Consider the following 14,914-nt stretch of genomic DNA (forward strand, 5'->3'; position numbering starts at 1 on the left):
TGGCTGCTCCTGACTGCGCAGCATAACGAAAATTTAAACGAAGATTATAACATAAACTTGGATATAAGGGAACGAAAGCAAAATTACTATAGATTGTTATTTAACAAATGTACTTACAATTAAATTACACAATCTAAATAAAATACAAAACTCCAGTTTTCAAACCACTAACGCCATCTCGTGGAATTGAGAAAAATCCAACTCCATGCGGGCCATAGACTCACAAAGAAAGTAGCGTGCTTCAGCTATACAAGCCAGCCCAATTGTCGACCATCTTGAATCCTTCAAAAAGGTCGAGAATTGAGGGAAAATAAAAGAGAAAGAAATAACACTTAACTAAGAGCTAATTAAATGAATATTATGAAATAATCTCTTTGAGAAAATGTAACGCTCAAAGAGGATCGTTACATGCTTCATGCTTTAAGATATCTACAAAGACATGTCTTTACTGGGTTTGTGTTTCATTTCATTCGCACTTATGGTTCAAAATTTCTGAAGTTCCAAAGTTTGGCTTGCGCGACTTTACAGACTCTCTGTATATGGTCTGTTCTCCTTAAAGTATATAGTGTGAAAGATATATATGAATACATTTGGATAACTTTACTCACCTAATACAAATACTTGGAAAAAGGAAGTCGATTCATTTCTGAAAAAGAAAAAAAAAGAAAAAAAAGTTTAAAAAGTTGTAACAAACGTTCTATTACTTAACGTGTACCAAAAAAAAAAAAAAAAAAACTTAAACCAGGGTCACTAAACATTATCTTTTACCTGTACGTGTTCTCTTTTTAAGAGCAAAATAAGTTTCAGGCAGATTTGTTTCCAAAATAAGATTGTCCGAGTTTTGTAAATATATTTTTAAAAGAAAAATTGAAACAAATAGTATCATTTCGATAAACGTAAACAAGTACTAATGTATATGCATCTAATGACCACAAATGAAATATGTAATAGTCTAATCCAACTCGTGAGACAGTCGACTCGTAATATTGTGTGAGACAGAGATAGCTATAATTTGCTTAGCAATATCATCAGTAAATTCGCAGAATGGAAATTTACGTCTATTGCCTAAAGCATATTTAAAGATGTGTAAAAAAATGAAGAAAATGTCATTTAAAACATAAACGGGTATTTATATGTTCACATTTTGTAAATAAATGATTTTGTCCAGTATCCTCTTTCTTTATTTCATTATGAAATTCGGTAACCCTGACTGAGACAGGTAGGTGCATAGTAAGCATCTGCAAAAATCAGCAATATTCACACATTCATAAGTTCTAAAATTGTGCTGATATTTACATTAGGTTGATTTTTCTTTGATTCTCGAATTATATTTTCGATTCATATCTTATACACATCTTGTTTAGAGGTAGTTTTTGCTAGATATTTATTTGATTTTTAAGTATAATAACATACACAACTTTATTAAGCGAAGTCTTTCCTTCAACACAACTGAGAAAGCGAAACATGTGTAACAGAAATTATCTTTCAAGCTTTATATTAAATGAATAATAATAATAATAAAAAAAAAATATTTTCTTAAATCCTTATAAGTGATGCATTACCGGTACTAAGTATCTTTATGGTTTACTACCAGGTGGCAGGTATATACAGGATGCAACATTTATAATATCCGATCATAATAACGGATAAACCAAAAGAGGGGAAAAAGTGAAACTTGCAACCATAAGGAGGAGGTCAACAGAAACATACAACAAACATTGTTGCCAATCCAATGTAACGTTTCATTTGTTTTTCTCAAATAGCACAACGTCAGATTATCACATATTTCAAATCAACATGTCAAACGAAAATACCACATTTATAATTCAGTGTTCATAGCATACTTGAACAGGGAAAATTGAGGGAATGTCGGAAGAATCCCACCCATTAACTTTGGACCCGTCTGGAGTGGCCCCGGTTAAAACATTATCCATATATATCTCGAAAAATACTACAGGGGATAGGAAATGAGTGATTAATGTAATGGAGCGCTTTCCCCCTCATATCTAATCCGTATATCAATGCAAAACTTGGTACACTTATTTCTTAATCGCTGTTGTAATTTTCGAGATATATTTGAGTTGTGTGCTTTTAGCCGGCGCCACTCCAGATGGGTCCAAAGTTTATAGCAGGGATTTCTGGAGGTAATTTTCAAGACATTCTCCAAATTTTCGCTGTTCAAGTAGGTTATGGGCCCCAATACATAGCACCCCTAGAAAGCTTGTTTCGTACTGAAGATAATCAACTATAAACCATGATGTTCCAGTGAACAGTGTTGATGCAATAGCTATTTCACTGCGAGTCTACGATTTTCTTTATACTAACAGGTTAATGGGCCTCAGGAACTTACTCCGTTGTCCATGACACCTATTTATTTTGTGCATGAGCATATCTTTGTTATGTTTATCGAATGGACTTGGTTTAATTCTGATGTCCGAATGGCAGGTTCATGTCCATTCCTTGTTAGGTAAATATCGCATCCAGTTACTCTTGTGGTTTGCAATTCTCAAACAAATTATTTTGCCGCTTAAAATACTTAGGTATCTCAACCGTTCCGGAGATATGAAAAGTGTTGTTGAAGTTTGCGTGCTAGTCATATACCCAAGAGAGTTCAAGGAAAGAAAACAATCGTGGAGAACAGTAGTGAGAGATTCAATTATTATAGTAAAATATGTTTTTTTATAGTTTTCGAGGGTGTATTTACTAGATTGTTCACTTTTAAGAATAAAATGTACGAAAATGCGTCATGTTTTGTAACTAACAAGTGAGTTGTGTTCAGCCTGAGTGTCTGTAATTGCTTATTAAAGCGCATGAGAGTAATCTAAGGGATATATTAAGGAAAATACAACACTCGAACAGCTAGACTGGCTGGAAATTGGATCCAGATTTTTAAGTTGGCAACAGCTGCTCCACTATATGTAAACTTGAACTCTTAAAATGTATTTATAGTGCACGTTGATCATAAATTATCTTGAAGTGGTGGTAGAATACAAGTTACCAAAGGCTGTTTGACTATAAGACGCTCAATAAATAACATAAACAGGAAACTGATTATATCGTTGGTACTTGAGTGGCTGATTCAGGGAAAATACTATACGTCGAGGAGGGGCAATAGTGGCCTAGTATAAAAGCACTCCACTTACTTCCAGTTGTAGGGCCCTGAGTTTGGTCTAGGCAGAGCTATTGCCTGATCTTCTTCATCATCATCATCATCATCATCATCATAGTTGTTCTGCCATTATTGGTAAATCATCTTCCGCAATTGAAAAGCTTCACGGTCTCCAGCTGAACTCTGGCCTGGTCATGGGCCATAATTATGCCTATGAGGTTTATTGCGTTCATCTGCTTTCTCCCGCTACCACACTCCACTATTGCCCCCTTTTTTTGTAGTATTATTCCTTGGTAGCATCTGCCTTGGTAGTTTGAAAATGATAACCATGGACCTGCTCGCAATCGTAAAAATATATTTTAACCTAAGTAGCCTGAATGGAGACAATTGAGATGTTTACTAGCTTCGACGCCTGGACAGGATGTGGTATGTCAGTGGCAGATAGCTCAGTTCTGAGACATGGAATCCCTGGTTTGATCCCATCTCTCGCTAAGTGGGATTTATGGCTAACAAGCACAGCGTGGTTTGGCTATCCAGGATTTATTTGCGTTTCCTTTCGCTTTCTTCATCCCACAATTGCGTTCATTAAACCTGCATTGCCCACTTACCCGCAGCGCATAATTGTGACACTTTAAAGTAAAAAAAAAAAAAATGGTATCCCTACAACTATTGCATTACATTGTATTAAGAACTGGGGTGGTAATTTGTGAGCTGCTGTACACACAAATTTTCCAAAGACTGCTGTTGGATCGAAATTAGCAAGTGTTTTGTACATAAAATGAATACTGCTAGGAATAGAACATAAATGTTAAAATAGATTGATTTCTGCTGTGAACAATTTTCGAGAGAATCGCATTGTTATGCTGTCGCGTGTAATTACGTTTTTCTTCTTTTGCATGTATTTATGTATCTTTTAGTCAGTTCCAAACTTCTAAATACATATCTATCTTACACGAACAAGTCTAAAGTCTTAGCAAGAAGTAAATGCAGTACAGGGATAATTTGACATTTCAAACTAATTTAAAAGAAAGAAAAAAAAACGCATACTCTTTGTGGTATATTTTTCATATGCATCAATATCTTAGAATTTTAGGAATGATCCAAAAAATGGATCAAAAGATTGCGATTTTGACCAAAAATTTCAGGAATGATTCAAATAAATGCATAAAAGATTGCGATCTTGGCCAATAATTAGCTTTTCGATCAGGGACCCACATTCTTTTTTTTTTTTTTTTTTTTTTTTTTTTTTTTTTTTTTTTTTACGGAATAAGCACACCATACTGAGTTAAGTTATAGTTTTGGTTTGGTTACACTATAAGCAAAAATTTCCAGATGTAAGGCGTACAAGAATATTTTTAATTGAAATATATTGTTGTTTTGGATCAGGGGCCACACAATTTTTGAACGGCCTTCTTTGCGCCTCATATTATATGTAGTTCTCCAGATATAAGGCCTACGAGAAAATTTTGCCTGAAATAAATTGAATATTTTGATCCAAAAATAAAATCAAGGTGGTATGTTTTGAACATTGCAACTAAGTTGTACTTTCTATATGATGTTTTGTCAGAACGCACTCTTCTGGACGAGTGGAATTCTTCCTTAGATCTACTACTAAATACTAAAAGCGGTATAAGATGCACTCTTCCATTTTGATACTGGTTTCGTTAGGTTACACTAGCGTGAACGTTGTATGTGGTTTCGTAACATGAATACCACACTTATAAGGAATGTTATAAATTGGTTAAGTTAATAGGCATGCAGTTTGTTTAAGGCGCTGCAAGCGTTAATAGCAGAAATAATGTATCACGAACGCTTTCCTATTTGGCATTGTTCTTACTATCAATTGTTTCTCGGTATTCGTTACTGACTCCCAGAGAATGGTTCGTTGCAAATCAACAAGTACAATGTGGGTTGTGTGAGATCATATTGAACGGCGGAATTTCATGAGATTATACCAAAATTGTTTCGAGGGTATTACGCCTACAAGCACCCACGCTGGTCTAATGAGCTGAAAAGCTCAATTCTTTTCGACTAAATATAATACAAACACTCAGCGAAATGATTAGCCTATTTGTTTTCAATTCGCGCACTGGTTTCTACATAGATATGCAGATGAACTGTAATTCAACCGGTAAAATAATAGTATATTCCAATGAAGCATGTTTCACGAGGATTATGATTTATAATATTAATAATAATCGTAGATGGGCAACAGAAAACACTCTTGCTTCATTTGTACACTGTTTTCAGCAGCGCTACACCGTTCATGTATGGGCTGGTATTGTGAACATATCTTATTGGGTTATATTTATTGATTTTGAATGCAACCCATTATTATGTGTCCCTTATAAAAGTCTTGCCAGATTATTAGAGGATGTCCCTCTCGCAGTTTGAATACATTTGTTGTTTCAGCACAATGGAACCCAGATGCTTTGCTCACCGTGTGTCAACATTCTTCCCAGTTTGATGGATTCTGGTTAGTGTGAAACGGGCCTGTATCCGGATAGGTGCTGATTGCCACGGGTGCTGACTGCCACAGCCAATTATTGGTGCTGATTGCCTCGACTGTGGCTGATTGCAAATATGAAGGTGCTGACTGCCACGACGGCGTGCTGACTGCCACGATCCTGGGAGAAACTGTATTTGGAAAGAGAGGAATGAATCCCTCAAACTAAATTTATGATTATTAATTAATTTAGTACGGATTAATTTAGAAATCATTAAAGCAAATCTATGTGGCATCCTACAAGTTACAAAGTTGCTCACTAAGTGGAACGACATACAGTTGAATGTTTAAATATAAAGGGATTTTCTTTTCTGTTACATGTACAATTTGTACATTTCATTGTTTATATTAATTGTTTTATTATATTATTTAATGGATATGATGGTCTGAAGCCAGCTGACAAGGGAAGTTTGGGAGAAGGACTCGATTGCAGAGAAATAAGCATGTCATTGAAGGACCAATTCATGCTGATTACAACAGGTAATAAAACTCCTGTAGGTTGAGAACTGTTCGAGATATTCAGCTTAGAAGTTTATATGAGAAAATGAGTGGATGCATGTTTCAATGCGTTAAGTATTCTTTCCCATGGCGAAGCCTAATGGTTTGAACTTACTATTGTTTGATCACTGAGGTCCATTCACAAACAAATTGTCCATTACAAGTTACATGACGGATGGCAAAGACCTAATGGTTGAGAAGATACCAAAGAATTGCACACGACTTGTGCAACCATTTGATGTGTTTTGATTCCGATCAATCAAAGATTATGGCAGGAGAAATGTCCATAGTATGAAACTTCTTCATTTGGACATTATAATGTACCAACGAAACAATCAAATAAAGTTCGAGTCCATACGAATCACTTCCGATCACCGCTATACATTGGATTGTTTCAGTTTGCGTTCTACAAGGCAGGTTACAAACAAATTATAGGCCTATAATTTTTGAATCACTTGTCGAATTTGCTTTTTTGCTTTGGTTCTGCGAACTGTGCCCTTGACGGATGCAACGCAATTGCACATATAAAATGCTCATGGTGCAAGGGAGTATTTTGCCTGCGTCATTTCTTCATAAAACAGAAGAACAACAGTGATTAATTTTCATCTCTAACCTTTGATTATTGTGAACAATGTAATGACTAATTGTATCTAACAAACCCGTTAGCTATTGCAAAACACTTTTATTTCTGTTACTTCCGATAGTTTTCAATTCGTATGTCAATATCCGTTACTAATTATGTTGTACTTAACGCGTATACATGCGTATATCCTCATTTTCTAATATAAACTTCCAAGTTGAATATCTCGAACCGTTCTCAACCGTACATGAATTTTATTAGCTTGTTGTAATCAGCATGAATTGGGACTTTAAATGGCATGCTTAGTATCTCTGTAGGCGAGTGCTTTCTCCTGAACTTCCCTTGTGAGGGACACCCAGCAGTGCTTTCTTGATGGAACTTTCAAGAGCTGCTCGAAACAATTTGCGCAGCTGTACACAGTTCATGCTGACATAGGGAGTTCAAGTGAGAATACATAAATCGTACCAATTTTGTACGCACCGCTTCCTGACAAAACTGAAGTACACTCATGTCCAAAATTATTGTCGCATATATATAACTGTTTTCTTGTAAGAATATAATTTGATAATTTACAGAGTACTTTTAATACTGATATGTGTATAATCAGGAAATGCATATTTGTGATAAATTTCATAGGAAAAGAATTATAAATACGAAAATCATTATGAGTAAAATAAAATGTAACTAATGGACAAGAAAAATTTATTTTCGTTTTATTGTTCTTATTTAATGCTCTTTTGACATGAAATTTACCACATACTTGTCTTGGCGATTATACACATAATAACATTACAAGAAATACCGGGCGAATTCGTTATCAAATTATATTACTTGAACAATATATTTATAGTCATGCGACAATAATTTTGGACATGAGTGTACATACAGAGACCTTTTTACCTTTGTTACGTGTTGGTCTGAACAACACGATCCCAAGGTTAATCTAGTTTCTTTCATGCTTCTTGGTGTCCGGTAATGTTACGTCTAACAACTTTCTCTCAGGCTCGTGGCAATCAGCACCAATAATTGACTGTGGCAGTCAGCCCCCCACCCTGTATCCTGGCCTCCAAAAACACCTGATCGAACAACTTTATTGTATATATATATATATATATATATATATATATATATATATATATATATATATATATATATATATATATATATATATATATAGGCAAAGTGCATTGTTTATGAAACTCCTACACCTGCGGAAAATAACATTCATACCGGTACTGTGACTCGCATTTCTGAGACATTCATAAACATTCAATGAATAGCTGGTAGTTTTGTAAGAAACCGACAAAGTATTTTGCGACAATCTCAGTTGCGTAATAAGGTTGGTGATTGTAATTTCAAATATGTTGCATAAATCAATGTTACACGTGCACCAAATTGCACATTTTGTCCTAATTTGTTGAGTTGAGTTGACTTTGAGTGTAATACCCCTTTCAGCAGCGAGGCTATATGAGACAGGACCTACCGAATAACGTGGAATCTGAACCACATGAGGTCCCGCCGGGAATCGAACACGGATCTCCCGCGCCAAAAGCGCGTACGCTAACCGCTTAGCCAAGAAGGAGCTCTTGTCTGAATTATTTGTCAGTTCATGATTGTTTGTGTTCAAATTTCTTGATGAATGTTAACAGGAGCAAAGTAAACAAGCAAAAGAACAAGAAAAGTATGTGATGTTTTTAAATATTTGGTACTTAAATATTTCAGTTTTACGTCTCACTTTATGGGCTGTACACTGAGAAAAATGCGTTCTCCGGATAGCGGTATATTCTACAAATATACGGTATCCTCTTGCTTACTACAGAATTGAGTACGGAGCTTACGTTATGCGTATGCTACATGAGCACTGCCCTTAGACGCTACATCATACCGTTGCAAAATGCCTGACATCTAACGGTTTTCCATATATCACATGCATATTCGTATGTTACCTTCGTTAGCTATATGTTATATACGTCCATTTGTATGTGATATCCTGACCGCCTGTATTGTTTCACACGGAAAGTACGTATAGATGGAACACTTATACGGGAAATATTATAAAACGCGTTTTCGGTTGTGCGTTTGCTGTACGTTAAGTCCAAAAACTACAGGAATTACTCATCTAACCCATCGTTTTAAGTACGCCACCTGCATTTTTTTTCTCAGTGTATGCTTAAAAAAGACGTGTTATTAATTAAAGTGGCTAATTATGAAATTTTTGGTGGAATGATAAGATGGAAGGAAATGAGAAAGAACTCCGACGGAACCGACCCACAACAAAGCCCACTTAGCAAGAGCTGGAATTAGACCAGGAATCAATCGCTCCAGAGGTTAGTTATGTATTACTGACACACTTCATCCGCTTCCGACGTTGAAGATAATAAACTTCTCAATTGTCTTCAATCAGGCTATTTAGGTTATTATTTTTTTTTCACAATTGCGAACTGAAATGAAATAGATTTAAGTAGCTATTTTCTATGCATGGTTACTGTATTCATGCTAGCAAGACGGATACTAAATGCCAAGAAGTTATCATCCAATAAAATTGGCAGAATAGGAAAATAAAGCGTTGGAAGGAAATGGGTGAACGCAATACACCTCATAGGCATAATTATGAACCATGGCCGGATCATAACTAATGGTGGGCACAAAAATCGGTTTCTCCGTTTTCGGTTTTTAGGAAAACCGAAACCACTTTTTAAAAAAATCAAAAAAAAAAGTTTTCCGCCAAAACCGGTTTTAGCTTTCTCCAAAACCGGTTCGGTTTTCGCCGAAACCGGTTTTTATCTAAAACTGGTTCGGTTTATCACCGGATCCGGTTTTCTTAAAACCGGTTTCCATTTTTCCAAAATAAGTTCTATTTCTGACCAGAAGAGTCTTTCGTTGTTCTCCGGAAACCGATTCCGTTTTCACAAAAATAGTTTTATGTGTTTTCCAAAAGTACGGAAACCAGTTTCGGTGGGAAAAAAAACGAACCGGTTTTTGGAGAAAAAAATGTAGTTTTTTTCGGATGTCATTTTTTTCCTAGAAACTGGTTTCCGGTTTTTATAAAAACCTGTTTTGCCCATCCCTAATCATAACTCTGCCTAGATCAATCTCAGGTCCCACAACTACAGAGTGTTTTTACACTAGATAACTATTATATCTCATTACAATCATGCAGTCAAATTATATACTAATGAACATTGCAAATAGATGATAATGAACAGTATTTTTCTTCAGTCACTCATCACCCAAGAACAAACGACGTAATCAGTTTCCAGTTCATACTATTTACTGAGCCTCCAATAATCAAACTGCTTCTGGTAACTTCGTATTCTACGACCATTGCAAAATAACTTATTTTAAACATACACTATAAATCCATTTTAAATGTCCATGTTTACATAGCAATAAGCGGGAACAGCTGTTGTCAAGTTAAAGATCTGGATTCAATTTCCTGCCACTCTAGCTGTTCGAGTGTTGCACGTTCTTCATGCATCTCTTAATCTCTTAGATTACACCAATTTGCTTTTTATCAACAAATACAGTCACTTAGTCCGTCTAAACATGATCCACTTGATAAATTAAAAAGTCAATAAAACACACACGCACGCACACACCGAAAACATGAAAAAATATAGACTCATAGCTCCAAAACTATGAGAACTACCGTAGTCTGGTCAAGACTTCACGTAGGAACTAATACATGCTTTATCCAAAAATACACGTTTCAGAATCCTAAGGTATTCACGCAACAATTTTTATAGAGACAGTTTGGCTACGGGCATATAATTTTAAGAATTCAAAAACTGCCACTATAAAATCTGTTGCGGAAGTACCGCAGGATTCTGAAACATGGGCATTTGTATAAGGCACGTATTAGTTCCTAAATAAAGTCTTAACCCAACTACGGTAGGTCCCATAGTACTGGAGCTATAGAAATTTAAAGTTCACTTTTTCATGTTTTCGGCAGCCTATAACTCCGAAAGGAAGCATATGTGCACCCAGGTTGGTCTATACTTTTTGTCTTATCTTTCTGTCCGGAATCACCTCCCAAACGTTATCGGTGTTGTTTTGAAACACCCTATAAATATCCAACTAAAGTTCCACTTTATTTGTGAAAACTTTTCATAAAGATAAAACATGCGTGCTTGCATTACCTCTGAAAATAATATTCGTTGTTACATAAAAGAAAAAAAACTTATTTCCATTTTTTTAATATTTTCATATAAAAGAAATAATATTATAATTATACAGGTGTTGTACCTAATTGTTGCGACTAGTTTTTTTTTTTTTTTTTTTTTTTTTGTTAGTATTTGAAAGTTCTTTTTCGTATCCTACCTTCCTCTATTCAATTTACTGCCCATTCTAGGAGGATTCTCAAACACATTGAGAACAAAATGCATGTGACGTACGGACAACCGTATGTTACATTTGTAAACCCTGTTGTTTTGGACTTAACGTACAGCAAACGTATAACTGAATACGCATGTTGTATAATACTTTCTGTGCTCCATATGTACGTACTTTCTGTGTGTAACAATGTAGACGGTCTTGATCTCACATACAAATGGACGTATAACATATAGCTGACGAAGATAACTTGCACATGTATGTAATATAAGGGTATTAGATTGTTAGTTATCAGACATCCTGCAACGGCGTGATGTAACAACTAAGGACAGTGCGTATGTACCATATGGCTAACGTATTCTCCATACTGTAGTAAGCCAGAGGATTATGTATATTTGTGCAATATACCGCTGTCGAGAGAACGGATTTTTCTCGGTGTAGATATATTGAAAGAGTACACATTAGTTCATGTACAATTGATTCAAGTGCTTGCAGTAGATACCATAGTATTGAAGGTAGGGCGTTTTAAATTATTATTATTATTATTATTATTATTATTATTATTATTATTATTATTATTATTATTATTATTATTATTATTATTATTATTATTATTATTATTATTATTATTTCGTTTCATTCTCTGCCGGGAATACTGCACAAAAAATTTACATTGTTACGCAAATTTAAAATTATTTGGTAGTTCCATATACAGAAAGCAAAATTTCAAAGAAAATTTTTATACGTATGGGCGTTGGGTAGGGACACGCACGAGTCGAGACATGTCTCGAATCTCGAGTCGAGATTCAAGTCGAGACACATTTTGTAAAATTCGAGATGAGTCGAGACTACACGTAAAAATCTCAACTTGACTAAAATGTCTCGAATATATTTCTATATATTTTTTTTTAAATATTACTTTGAAGAAAGTTTTCACTCAGAAATAGAATTGACCAGCATTAATTACTTTAGAAAGGTACAGAACGCATATGCTCTGGGGAACATTCACGTGAGCATCCATCCATGTGTCTAGTGGAGCTCGAAAAAGGCACCATGACGGCCAAGGCGTATCGCACACTGCTTGTAGATTACGTACACCCTTCATAATGAGCACGTTTCCCAACGATAGTGGCATTTTTTGACAAGATAATGCACTATGTCACAAGGCCAGAAGTGATGGAGAGGTTCGAGGAACACAGCGGCGAGTTCCCAGTGATGTGCAGGTCCCCCAACTCGCAGGATGTGAACCCAATCGAACACATCTGGGATGTGATTCAACGTGACGTCAGAGCGCATCCCTCCCCTTACCGGAATTTTCGGGAATTAAGTGACTATGTGTGCACATATGGCGCCAACTCTCTTCAGCGAGCTACCAAGGATCATTGCATCCATGCCAAGATGCATTACCGTTGTTATCCGTGCCAAAGGTGGACATACTGACAAGTAGGTAGGTAGTCATAATGTTCTGGCTGATGTGTGCGTATATTTTAACTCTTAAATTTTGTCTGACCTCGAATTTCGAGACGTCTCGTCTCGAATTCGAGTGGAATCGAGAGAGAAATTATCCAGTGGAGACACGAGTCTGGACAGAAACATATTTTCGAGTCGAGTCGACTCGTGCGCGTCCCTAGTATTGGGGAGTGTTGTGTTCTCCATCAAACAAATTTTCGGAAATATTTTAGGGTATAGATGATACACGCAAACAAATAATATTTGTTTCTACTCATTTAGGGAATTTAAAAAAATAAAGTCCTTATTAGGAATCTATATAAATAAAAAATGAATTTGACTATGTTTGTTACTTCATAACTCTTGAACCATCCGACCGATCTCAATCCAATTTTCCATATAGATGAGGTTTTGCCCTATATATATGAGGGTTGATCCAGAAATAAGGTTCCCATGAATTTTACAAATAGACAACATTGTCTATTCTCATAGCAATGTGCATCGTTGGAAAGAATACACTTTGCTCTATTTTTCAACATAATTACCACCTTTTTCTACTCTTTTTGTAGACGGTGCTCAAATTTCTGTATCCCAATGTCGCAGAACACCGCCGCCAACCCGTTGAGAAAGAGTTTCACCCCGTCAAAGCTCTTTCTACAGTACTGTAATAAAATCCCAGTAATCCAAGCAACAAGTTCACAAACGGTGATCCCCCTGTTTTGAAGCACTTCGCGTTGAACAATCTCGGCAATCGCCTCCGAAACTGATAGTCTTCCACTCCGTTCTTCATCGTGAACGTCCTTCCGACCGATACTATATTCTCTGTAGCACTTTCAGATGTGTTGAACGGATATACAATTGCCAATACACCTCTGTCAACTGACGATGAATATCCACGGGTGGAGTCCCTTTGGCGTGCAAAAAGCGAATTACGGTACGAATATCGCACTTGGCAGGAGCAACAATGGCGCCTCCATCTCGGACGGCTGCTGAGCCAAGACTGAGCGGCGCAGCGAATAGTAGTGTTGCCGTATTCCGCGCCTCGTACCTTCCCGTGCGACTGAAGCTCTTAGGGAATTTTATTTTTGGATCAACCCTCGTATATATATGATGAAAATTAGTGTCTAATCGATAGTATTCGGTCTTCTAGAAGAACAGCAATACTTTCTATGCCGCGTAAGTGCACATTCCACACACAATAGTAGTATTTCATTTTTAAGACAAAAAAAAAAAAAAAAAGGATCGACTATCAGAGATCGCTTCAGTAATAATAAAAGTGGCTGATTAATGAAGCATATTACTATTTTTTTCTTATTTTAACCCAATGAAGCGGATAATTAACGCTAGTCTATCATAAACAGAATTAGAGTTGCTTCAAAAGAGATGCAATCATGGAATTAAACATTCCTGAAATTACTGCCTTTCGCTCATAGATTGAGGAAGTTAAAATTTACCTAATGTTCGTTATTGGTAGTTTGGTATTGGGAATATGGCCATTGGTAGTGAAGTAAACGTTATGTGGTCTTGTAATAGAGCAACATAGACGTAAAAGCTGGCACATGTTTTAAATGAGTAAAGGCGAAGCTGATATATTTTCTTTCTTTTTTTTAAAGAAATATATTGAAGCTAAAAGTGATTAATGATGGAGGATGTCACACGACAAAGAGTTACGTAAATTGCTTTCGCTGCCTTACGTTACATGGTAAATGAGAATGCAAAAGTGTATTGATCGTCTTCATACAAATAAAAGAATAGCCACATATGAAATATGTGAAGGCAAATGTCCATTAATACGGATAGAGTTTTCACGTAAAATTATCCATGAAGCTTTAATGCACCGTGAAATGTTTTTTTCTTTTCTAAAAGAGGAAAAAAGAAACAATATTAAAATTAGGAACAATATTTGTCTCCACAGAAGAAACTACAGTAATTTTCAAGTAATTAAAGTTCGCGGACTCAATTCTTTCACTCCTAGGCCCCTGCATGAACATGACGAACAGTAAACCTATAATCATACACACTGCGCGAAGTCCCTGATTCGAACCCTGGCCAAGTAAGTTTGTGGTGGACAACATCGTGTCTGTGGGTTTTTAGGAGTACCTCCGTTTCCTCCCACTTTGTCATTCCATAAATTCTTACATCATCATTCACTTCCCTTAATCATGGCCTCCCTGTGCCCAAAAGGCATAATCGTGGGACGTTAAACTAAAATATTCATTTCATTTTCGATTAAAGTTAATGGAGCAATTACAGCTGCGTCACCTAAACTGAACTTTTAAAAGGGGCATGGTCGCTACGTGGTACAGCGTTTACCTCTGATGCTTGAGGTCCCTGGTTTCATCCCGGCCAACTAAGTGTTTTGGTAAACAATATCGTGTCTGTGAGTTTTCTCAGAATACTCGCGTTTCCTCCCACAATTTCATTGCGCCAATGCTTCCTC

General features: G+C 36.1%; 1 protein-coding gene across 1 annotated transcript in view; it reads right to left on the bottom strand.

Moving 5' to 3' along the window:
- Positions 1-14,914, bottom strand: part of mGluR (metabotropic Glutamate Receptor) — a 1,220,665-nt gene that overhangs the window by 627,662 nt on the left and 578,089 nt on the right. The window contains exon 4 of the mRNA XM_081761481.1: positions 609-646. The gene's annotated coding sequence lies outside the window, so the exon portion shown is untranslated. The remainder of the gene's footprint in view (positions 1-608; positions 647-14,914) is intronic.

The sequence above is a fragment of the Thermobia domestica genome, chromosome 6 (genome assembly GCF_964235325.1).
Source record: "Thermobia domestica chromosome 6, izTheDome1.hap1.1, whole genome shotgun sequence".
NCBI classification, from domain to species: domain Eukaryota; kingdom Metazoa; phylum Arthropoda; class Insecta; order Zygentoma; family Lepismatidae; genus Thermobia; species Thermobia domestica.